The sequence below is a fragment of the Gopherus flavomarginatus genome, chromosome 3 (assembly GCF_025201925.1).
Source record: "Gopherus flavomarginatus isolate rGopFla2 chromosome 3, rGopFla2.mat.asm, whole genome shotgun sequence".
Taxonomy (NCBI): domain Eukaryota; kingdom Metazoa; phylum Chordata; order Testudines; family Testudinidae; genus Gopherus; species Gopherus flavomarginatus.
In genome coordinates, this window is record NC_066619.1 from 139,471,633 (window position 1) to 139,480,546 (window position 8,914).

Consider the following 8,914-nt stretch of genomic DNA (forward strand, 5'->3'; position numbering starts at 1 on the left):
GGGAAACTGTGGGATAGCTACAATCCTCAGTCGCCCCTCCCTCCATGAGCGTCCATTTCATTCTTTGACTTTCTGGTACGCTTGTCTCAGTTCCTTAAGTTTCAGCACTGCGTTGAGTCCCTATTGTGGCCTCTGTCCATCATAGCCTTGGAGATTTTTTCAAATGTTTTGGTATTTCGTCTTTTGGAACGGAGTTCTGATAAAACAGATTCATCTCCCCATACAGAGATCAGCTTCAGTATCTCCCGAACAGTCCATGCTGGAGCTCTTTTTTGATTCTGGGACTGCATAGTCACCTGTGCTGATCAGCGCTCCACGCTGGGCAAACAGGAAATGAAATTCAAAAGTCCACGGGGCTTTTCTTGTCTACCTGGCCAGTGCATCCGAGTTCAGATTGCTGTCCAGAGCAGTCACAATGGTGCACTGTGGGATAGCGCCCAGAGACCAATACCGTCAAATTGCAGCCACACTAACCCTAATCTGACATGGCAATACTGATTTCAGCACTACTTGTCATCAAGGAGGAGTACAGATACCGGTATTAAGAGCCCTTTATATCAATATAAAGGGCTTCTTTGTGTGGACGGATGCAGGGTTAATGTGATTTAATGCTGCTAAATTGGACATAAACTCGTAGTGTTGACCAGGCCAGAGAGAGCAGCAGGTTTCCCTTATTGTTTCCTGCTTTCGTTTCCTTGACTAGTTTCTCCTCTGCACCAACTTGCTGTATTTGTTTGTGAGTCTGACTAGCTCAGTTGGTAAAGCATCAGACTTTTAATCTGAGGGTTCAAGTCCCTGGTCAGGTAATAAACTACTCATTATATCTTAAAAATCTGTCTTTCTGGAGTCTTCTTTGATGTTTTTTCTCTTCAGGATTTTGCCTTTTCTAAGAAGGGCCTTTGTGTGTGGGGGATTGAAGGGGCAACTTCCTGACAGCCCCTCTGTCCTTGCAGGCTGGAGGAATAAAGGCCTCTGGGCATATAGCATGTTCCTCCCCTGCACGCACACACACACAAAATATCCCTATGGAATTAGAATCACCTGCTGCCTTCCCCTGTTCTGCTGGATCCCCAAATGAGGATACTCTTCAGCCTAAACCCATGTCCCCTCTTTGCCCAGTGCCCCTCAGTCCCAACCCTCAGTCCCTCCTATGCTCACTGCTCCTCACTCCCAACCAGAGCCTGCTCCTCTTCACCCTTCTCCTCTGTCCCAACCCACAACCCCCTCCTATTCCCAGTGCCCCTCAATCTCAACCCACAGCTCCTTCCTTCCCCCCAGCAGCAGGTGCTTCAGACCCCCTCAGGAAGATTTTCTTGCAAGGTTTCATGTATGAGTCTTCATGTGGATTTTACAGTATTTTGGGAATATGTTGGGTTGCTTGCCAAAATGATCACTTTTGGCTGGTGTTGGATTCCCAGTCTCCTTGTTATTGGGACAGGAGAAATAAAGGGTTGTTGTCCTTGTTGTGTGAATCGAGGGCAGCAGAACTGTGCTTGGCAGACCCAGATGGAGGGACTCACTCTCAATTCAATAGCACTTGCTAGGCAGGGGACATTGGTTCCAAAGCCAACTGGGCTGGGGCCTGAGTCCTCATGCTAAAATTTATGTGTTAGACCAACTTTAGGATAGGGTGGCTGTGGAGGGGTGAGTGAGTCCCTAGACAACATAGTGAGTACGGTGCCTTCTTATTTTCCCCCTTTTCCACCCAGGATGGCAGATGAACTCTACAGAGGCACCTCTGGGCTTGCACTGACTAAGGACAACAGCTGTGAGTGGGGTGCAGAGAGGAGATGGCTCATGTTAAATGACTTTTGGTTGCTGGACTTACGAACCTTAGGGAGAAGGACACTGCCCAGCTTATTTGTGGGTGGGTCTTTTCCTCATAGTTTAGGTTTATGTGTTGGGGCTGCTGACATGACTTCTGCTAACCCTGGGCTTGCATTGCAATGTAGACATACCCTGAGAGTGCAGCTATACTGAGATAAAATCCCTGTGGCCTGGCTGGCCTGGATGATCTGATTTGGGCTCCTGGGGCTCAGGTTGTGAGGCTAAAAACTGCAGTGTAGACATTTGGGCTCAGACTGGAGCCCAGGCTCGGAGACCCTCACCCCTTGTGGAGTCTCAGAGGCTGGGCTCAAGCCCAAGTGTCTACACTGTAATTTTATTACCCTGTAGCACAAGCCCCACAAGCCTGAATCAGCTGACCCAGGGTTTGAGAATAGTGACTTGGGTGTGCTAATGGCAGTGTAGACATATGCTAGGCTATGTCCACACTGCAATGAAACATCCAGGGCTGCCCCATGCCAGCTCCGGCTCCTGGGGCTTGGGCCGTGGGGTGGTAAATTTGCAGTGTAGACATCTCAGCTCAGGCTCAATACCGGGGTCTGGGACCCCACAAGGTTGGGAGGGAGTTTAGCAAGCAAAAAAGGTAAAATGGCAGTGGAGTATTACCGTGGACTCAGTGGCATTTCTCCATTGGTCTGTCTGCTTTGGGGCAGGGACAATAACACGTCCTGCTGCTTTTGTTGTTTCAAAGGGCGGTTTAGGATTTTCATTCTCAGACACTGGGCACAAAGCAGGACTCAACCCTCAATGCAAATTAAATGAGCTGCCCACAGATTCTGGCAGCCACAATGAGCATTTGGTGCGAGAGCTCAGACCTGCCCCTGTCTCAGAGGGAGGGGGTCAGCTGCGAGGGGACTGGACCACTGTCCTATCAGCTCTTATCTCCTAAACTTTCAATAACTCTATTATCAGTGGCTCTGAGCATAATTTAAACCATAAGAAAAACCACACTGGGCTAGGCCGAAGGCCCATCTAGCTCTGAATCTTGTCTTCTGACAGTAGCCAATACCATGTACCCCAAAAGCCACTCCTCTAGGGACCTGAACCCAGGATCTCCTGCTTATAAGGCAAGTGCTTTAGCCAGCTAAGCCATGGTGCTTGCATATGGCTAAAACACAGTGTCTGACCACACCTGACTCCCTGCCATCTCCACCAGGACCTGACAAGCTTTGCTTGTGTTTGGATTCTGCAAAGCGGAGGAGCAGATGAGGTTTTCCTTCAAGCTCTGTGTGTGGTGTGTGTGTGTGTGTGTGTGTGTGTGTGTGTGTGTGTGTGTGTGTGTGTGTGTGTGTGTGTGTGTGTGTGTGTGTGTGTGTGTAAATCTTTGGCCAGGTCTGCACTACAAAATTATTTCAGCAGAATTATATTGCTCAGGTCTGTGAAAAACTCACAACTCCCCTTCGGTCGGCAGCTCGTGGCTGGTGTACACACTGCAATGCCACATCTGGTGACAAAACTGCCCTGTTTTGGTGACAAAATAAAACCACTTCAATGAGAGGCCTAGAGCTTTTTGCAGCAAACTTAAAGGGACAGAGTGCCAGTGTAGATGCTGCCGTTCATTATATAACCATAACTGGCCTCCTCCAGTATCCCATAATGCCTGCCGTGAACTCGCCTGCCCTGCATTCTGCTACAGAGCCATGGGACCCTCCCGTTTCATAGCTCCAGGAAGTTCTGACAGCTAAGCCTGCTGCTCTGCTCCGGCAGCCAGGAGCAAATCTCTGCCGTGGATGCTGCTCTCTCCAGCCCTGCAAACACAGAGCAGGTGGCAAGAGCTTCTTTACAGTGGGGGCGGTGGGGCATTGGCATCTGAACTGTGACACCCCCATGATACCCCTTCCTTCGAGGAGGCTCTTACCTTCTAAACAGGGACGGCTGTTTTCTAGTAAAATCACTACAAGGGAAGGAGAAAACTCAAAAGAGGTTCCTCCTGGCGCTCACGTCCGTGAACCCAAATACTCTCTCAGTCCTCAAAGAGAGACCCGGAGAAGGAGACTTGCTGAAGCAAAGCCCCAAGGGTCTCTGAGGTTTCCCTGGCCCCTCACCCCTGTCCTGCCTTGCTGATGTCAGCATCTCTCTGTGAGGTCACCACCTCCCCACCACCTTGGACCAATTGTCTGAGGTCCTGCAAAAGGCCTTTGTGATGTCACTGTCACACCCCTCCCTTGCTGTGCCAATGTCCTGCCCCTGGCCAGGCACTTTGGAGGTTTGAGCTACTCCCTGTGGATCACCCCACCGAAGGAGTGTTCGTTCTAGGCAGCAAGCTGGCTAGACAGGAAAACATCAGACGCTGCTCCCAATGCTACACTCTGTTTTTCAGAAATTAGTCAACTTTATGGCCGGAAGAGACCATTAGAGCATCTAATCTGACCCCCTGCATATCACAGGCCTCCTGTATGACACAAGAGCTACTTTGGGGGCAAAAACATTCCAGAAAGGCATCTAGTCTTCATTAAATGACATCAGGAGATGACGAATCCACCACTTTCCTTGGTAGCTTGTTCCTGTGGTGAATCATCCTCACTGCTGAATTTTTGCGCCCTATTTGTAATATGAATTTCTCTTTTCACTTTTCGGCCATTGGGTCTTGTTATGCCTTTCTCTGCTCGATTAAAGAGCCCTTTAATACCCAGTCTTTTCTCTCCCTGAAGGCACTTCAATACTTCAGTGAAGTCACCTTTCAATCTTCTTTTGATAAGCTAAACAGGTCGAGCTCTTTCACTACTCACTAGAAGGCATTTTTCTCCAGCCCTCAGAACATTTGGTGGCTCTTTGCTGCCCCAGCAGAGCAGTTTGCAGGGACCACTGGAGTGGTTCATGGAATGGCTGGTGGAGTGGAGCGGCTCAGACTCCCTGCTTGCAAGAGGGGAAGTATTGCCTCCTAGAGGCACCCAGGGGGGGTGATGTGTAATTGTCCCAGGTCACTGGGTGGGGGCTCGAGCCAGTTTTGTATTGTTTTATTGAAGCAGAACCCCTAGATACTGAACCCAGCCCTTGTTTCTGCCAACTCAGAGGGGCAGAAGAGTTACAGGAATTTATCACACAACCCTCCCTGTTCCCATGGGGAGAATCTAGGGAAGGGGGAGTCATTCCTCACCTGTGCTCCCAGAAGAACTGCTAGGACTCCTTCCTGCCAGCTACTCACTCCTGGATTCACCCTCAGCTCCTGGGATCTTTCTGCTCCAAAGGCTCCAGAGGCCTGGGGTTGGGAGGGCGTCACTGCACAGTCTGAAACACAAGGGAGGATTCTGGAATTGAAGGAAGGAGCAGAAAATGGAGAGGAAAGAAACAGAGAGAAAACGCCTCATCTCTCTCCCCTCCCCGTCCCAGCAAGAAATGTTACCAAGGATCAGCGTTAGGGGAAATGGTGCCCTGGGTAAAACTTAGACTTTGGCACTTCCCCATCGCCCCTGGACGATCCCCCTCTCCCTTTACCCCCTAGCTCCGGCACTCCCAACCCTTGTGCCTCCTTCACCCCAACTCCTGCCCCCTCCTGTGCCCTAACCCCTACACTGTGTCCCCTTTGCCCTTAACTCCCATACTCCCCTCTTGTGCCACCAACCACTGCCCCCTCCTGAACCCCCTTGACCCCTAACTCCTGCACCCCTTCCTGTGCCACCAGCCACTGCCATCTCCTGCACCCCCTTCACCCCTAACCCCTGCACCCCTTCCTGTGCCACCAGCCACTGCCCCCTCCTGAATTCCCTTCGCCCCTAACCCCTGCACCCCCTCCTGTGCCACAAGCCACTGCCCCTCTCCTGCACCCCCTTCACCCCTAACCCCTGCGCCCCAACCCCTGCCCCTCTCCTGCACCCCCTTCACCCTAATCCTACACCCCCTCCTGTGCCACCAGCCACTGCCCCTCTCCTGCACCTCCTTCACCCCTAACCCCTGCACCCCTTCCTGTGCCACCAGCCACTGCCCCCTCCTGAATTCCCTTCACCCCTAACCCCTGCACCCCCTCCTGTGCCACCAGCCACTGCCCCTCTCCTGCACCCCCTTCACCCCAACCCCTTCCCCCGCTCTTTTGTCCCCAACCCCTGCGCCCCCTCCTGCACCCACGTGCGGACAGTGATCTGTGTGCATGGAGCAGCTAGCATTGCTCCTCCCTGGGATGCTGCTCCTCCGGGTACCCCTAGGGGCTGTGGGGGTGGGGAGATGAGAAGTGACGTCATCCGAGCTCCCTGCATCCAGGTCACTTTCCTCAGCTGGGCTGCATAAGGGGAGGGCAGAGAGCAGCAGCTTCTGATGCTCCCCTCACAGCACAGCCCAGGTGGGGAAAGTGACCAGGACGCATGGAGCACATAGTGTTGCTCCTCACTCCCCCCAACCCTCTATGGGCCCATGGAGGAGCATTGGGGCAGAGGAGAGCAGTGAGCACCTTTGCACTGCCACACGGTGCCCTTTGACCCCCTGGAGCCTTGGGTGGCTGCTGGGGGCCCCACCCCTAGTGCCGGCCAGGCTCCCCAGCACAAGCAGCAGAAAACACAGGGAGACTGGCCCCACACTGAGCAGTGGTAGCCTGGGCGGCACGTAATGGAGGTCGGGGGGGCTCAGTCTCCCCAAACCTTGCATCACCAAGGGGACAGTGGGGCCCATGACTGGGACCCCGGCCAAATTAGGCCACCCTGCAAAAGTCTCCCCTATGTCAGCCCCAGGGCTGGAGGAGCTCCCACTCCCTGCTACGGCCCAGGGGCTGCAGCAGGGGTACGGAGCTTCTCTGGTCTCAGGGCCGCAGCGGGGCAGGGGTAAAGGAGTGACAGGGTGGGGCTGGTGGGGGAAGGGGTGGAACAGAGGTGATAGTGGATGGGGCTATGGGTGGAAGGGGGCAGAGCCACAGACAGAAGGGGGTGCATGGTTCTGGTGCTGGGGCCCCCACACTTGTTCTCCCTTTCCCTGGGCTTTGGTATCACTAGCCCCTGCTTAGCGAGTAGGGTTCAGTGGTCCCCATAATGTGGGGTATGACTCCTAGGGAGACACAAAGGAACATTCATGGGGGCACCTCAGGGCCTGAGTCAGCCCCCATGGAGGGCAGGGATGAAGCACCACTCAGCCCCACTCTGTCCCAGCTCTTCCCCAACCCCACCCTCAGTCTGGGCCTCTGGCTCCCAGCCCAGCGATGACCCCCTTGCCCCTGTCCGCACCCCTCTCCCCAGCAAGCAACAGCCCCACTCCCAGCCCTGCTTCTCAACCGTGGCTTCCGAGGGGCCACAGCCATGGCTAAGAGGGCACAATGTGAAATATTTGGGGACCACTGTTTTAGCGTGATGTCCTCAATCCTTCTCTGCAGTCCAATAAAAGCTATTCCTCACCCTCACCTCACCTCACCCCTCCATCAGGATGGACTAGGTCTGTTCTGCTGCCCTTCACTCATACAGGAAGGAGAATAACATTTTATTCCACTCAATCCTAAAGTGATTTGTAACCCAACACCATCCAAAACTGGTCATTTTGGGGAAGCGGCCCCATCATGCTGCATAGCTAGGCAGAGTAGGTGTGTCTATGCAAACACGGTCTGTTCCTGAAGTCTTTCCCCAGCTCCTCACTAGATGTGAGGGAGGAGCTCATTCAGACCCTGCTTACGCTTAGTATTTAAAAACTCCTTAGTGTCCCTATCTCTGTCGGCCTTAGATTTCTCCTTCTGTCCCTTTTGTTACAGCTCAGTTGAGGTGGCCCAGTGGTTAAGGTGATGGACTGCTAATCTGTTGTGCTCTGTATGCATGGGTTCAAATCCCATCCTCACTGGATGCGTTTAGTCTTGACTCTTCCTTTATAGACAACCATCTCCCCACTTGGTACAATAACAGACACAACAATGTTGCTTCTTGCAAACAAAAACCTTCTCAGAAACTCCAACACCCCCCCCCCGGCTTTAAATAAAATGTCTAAATCCCAGATTTCTAAAAAATGTCTCTAGTTCTGTATTTCGTAGTTTTTATCTTAAAAGCTAATGTTTCCTCAAGCTGAATAAGGCAACGCTTCAAAGGAAAATGTTAGAAATGGTAGGGGAGAAATAGGAAAGGAAAAAGCCCCTTTTCTCAGGAGATACAAACTCGACTCCCTCCTGTCTCTATCACCAGTGGATTTTGCCTCCCTCCTTCTGAGGTGTAAATAAAATAAAGAGGAGACAAGGTGGTTTGGCACAAACAAAGGTAAGTGTAGTCAGGGTAAAGGTACAGAAAGCTGGGGGAACAGGGGAAAATGCGAACTTAATGAATACAATGAAACAGTGACTGGGTTTGGGAGCTTAACGCTCAGGCCCATAAACCCTCCCTTGGAAACTAGAAAACACTAAACAATGCCCCAACGCAGAAACCTTTCCCCACTGTTCAGGTGCAGTGGATCCCAGGTGCCGGCGCGACGCCCAGGACCTTCCACTCTCCCGCTGATTTAGAGCCGTTGAGGAGGAGCACTGGGGAGTCCAGACGACGGTTGGGTTTCTTTGCTGGCACGGAGGCCCTCTGGGATGCTGGACACCAGGAATGCAGGACGGCAGGAATGGGGGTGACAGGCCTCCTGTTCCTCAGTCTCACGGTGGGACCGAGGGGGTTCTTCACTCTCCAGCTTGGGAGCACTGTGAAGACACGACCGTGGACGGGTGACTCAGAGATTCCCTCCTTCCTCATCACTGCACAACTGTTATCTTTTGTCTGAGCCAGGCAGAGTTTATCTTCATCACGTTCTATCCATCCACTTCTCAAAGTGTCATGTGATGAAGCATTCTCCGTTGTCTGTGCTTGGAGATGATGCTTTGACTTCTTTAATCCTCTATCAGAGTCGCTATGAGTGGAGATGAAAGTGTCAAAGACCTGGGAGAGGAATTCAAATGGATCCCAAACACAGTGCGATCATTGGGAGTTTAAATCCCAGGTTCCATCTATTGGCAAAGCCACTTCTAACAAGGTAGCTGTTTTGTCCCCCATTATGGCACAAGTTTGAAATATGGGCAGCATAGAGCCAATATTCATAACATCAACTACAAAAATGATACACATCTAGAGATAGCATCATTATAATCAGCCAATCAGAACCTCTCCATAGACCCCTTACATGACAACCTTTCTACAGT